Below are 2,383 nucleotides of genomic sequence, written 5' to 3' on the forward strand. Positions count from 1 at the left end.
TGTGTCTTGTTCTTAAAACATTAGTCAATATTATATATATATATATCGGACGAGGAAGTTAGGTGTGTGAATAATGTTGTGTCTTGTTCTTAAAACATTAGTCAATATTATATATATATATATCGGACGAGGAAGTTAGGTGTGTGAATAATGTTGTGTCTTGTTCTTAAAACATTAGTCAATATTATATATATATATATATCGGACCAACTATTTAATGATTACATATATACGTCACAGATTTCTTTTCTTTCTCACCAAAGGTGAAACGAGAATCTGTGACGTAGAGGCCTAATGCTTTCTCTGATTGGCTGTACCCTCTGCTGTGGACTGTAGTTTCACCTATTCAAGGCTCATCAGCACAGTTTGGGTCAGCAAACCAAACAAATAAAGTTAGGATTTTTATATAGGTATATATCGTTTATGGGGTTTTCTTTATATTCACATTGTAGTTTTCAGTTAATAGCATCGAACGATTGTCTTGTCTTATTTCCATAGTTACCTGACTTTTAACTGATTCCACAAACCCCAGCTCTCTCTCTCTCACAGCCACGTCTAAACTCCGCTGTTTGACTTTCCACGATGTCATTCATCTCCACGACTTTTCTTCATTTATCTGCCTGATGATTATTTACGTTATAATAGTTCGAAACGTCAACTCCAGGAGAGTGTGTATGTTTTTTCATAGTAAAGCCACATCGGGCTATCTGCTGTGTCCACCGAGGGGAATCGAACCCCTGATTTTAGCGTTGTAAGTTCGTAGACTTACCACTGTCTCACCGGCGGACCATCGCCTGGGGAGCGAATCTAGCTACATCGTCTAGAACGAACTATCATCCACTACTAAAAATGCCACTTTTGAACGGCACCTTATGTACATCAGAGACTCCTAATGGCTGTCACTTTTCTAACGCAGCTGAAAGTGTGAAGTGTGTTGAATGACATCACTTCTCGAACCTTCGACCCTTCGATCGCAGCCCGACATGATAACTACTTTGCACGACTGGTTCTTTTAAAGATTGTTTTGTTGTTGTTAATCTACAACCATTTTAAAGTTTTAAAAAAAATTTAACTGTACGGCTAGAGGGAAGGCAGATAGTTAAAAGCATCCACCGCCAACTCTTGGACTATTTTAGTTGAATAGTAGTATTTGGCCATCACCCACGGCCCTAATAGAGGACGAATTTCATGGGGCAAGGGGACTTGAACCAAGGACATTTGGATCCACAGTTCTGCCTGCTAATATCTAGACCATAATATTGCCATGGTCTAGCTATTAGCAGGCAGAACTTGGATCCAAATGTCCTTGGTTCAAGTCCCGTTGCCCCATGAAATTCGTCCTCTACTTTTGTTTAATATTGCCATGGTCTAGCTATTAGCAGCCAGAACTGTGAATCCAAATGTCCTTGGTTCAAGTCCCGTTGCCCCATGAAATTCGTCCTCTACTTTTGTTTAATATTTTCAAACAAAAGAATCATTTGGAATTGTTAATTTTCCAAACAAACCTTCTCTGATAGTTGTATCGCCGAACTATATAATTTACAATGAAATACCTTCTCACTCATACAGAGTAATGTGCTAATCGACTTCCATTTAGCCCTGCGCATGTCTGAACACAGCCTTAATAAGGTAGTTGTGGGAGTGCATATTTAAACTCGCTATTCTGATATTGACTACTTAAAATATGGAGCTTCTCGCCACAATTATCGAGCAAAAAAAAAAGAAAAAAGATTTCAAGTAGCTGTAAACATTCACGATAAAGGTCATTAATAAAAATCTAATAGTATAATCACCGAGATTGGATTTTTCACGTTCTCTTCTACTTTCAAGGGCGTGGCTTTTGTTTCTATACATATCTTGTGACGTTGATAACACTTTCTGAGTGGATAATGAAACTCAATTTCAAATGACCTGGTGTACTTGAAGATCCGATGATACTCTGAGAAATGACTTGTGAGAGCTCTGACATGAGAGTTAGCAAACTCCTTGACTTTAATTTGTTGATTAAATTAAGGTGTACTGATGTGTGAGATAGACCTTTAAAGTCATGATATCATAGTTACCATGCCAACTGTAACTGTGGAAACTGTAAGTATACTTAGTAGAAATATAGACATTATTTCATTAAAAGACATAATACCATAGTAACTATGACAACGGTAAGTGTCCTTAGTACAATTATGGAAGTTGTTTCATTAGAAGCCTTAATACCTTAGTAACTATAGCAACTGTAACTGTCATTATTACAATTATAGACGTTACTTCATCAAAAGTCATAATACTATAATAACCATGGCAACGGTAAGTGTCCTTAGTAAAATTATAGAAGTTGTTTCATCAGAAGCCTTAATACCATAGTAACTGTAGCAACTGTAACTGTCTA

The 2,383-nt window shown here is 37.0% G+C and overlaps 1 long non-coding RNA gene across 1 annotated transcript in view; it reads right to left on the reverse strand.

The window, feature by feature from the left end:
- Positions 1–1,843, reverse strand: part of LOC111089646 — a 27,138-nt gene extending 25,295 nt beyond the window's left edge. Inside the window, exon 1 of the long non-coding RNA XR_002613866.1 lies at positions 1,794–1,843. This is a non-coding gene — a long non-coding RNA (uncharacterized LOC111089646). The remainder of the gene's footprint in view (positions 1–1,793) is intronic.
- Positions 1,844–2,383: the final 540 nt, after the last annotated feature.

Source organism: Limulus polyphemus, unplaced genomic scaffold (assembly GCF_000517525.1).
Source record: "Limulus polyphemus unplaced genomic scaffold, Limulus_polyphemus-2.1.2 Scaffold6891, whole genome shotgun sequence".
Taxonomy (NCBI): Eukaryota; Metazoa; Arthropoda; class Merostomata; order Xiphosura; family Limulidae; genus Limulus; species Limulus polyphemus.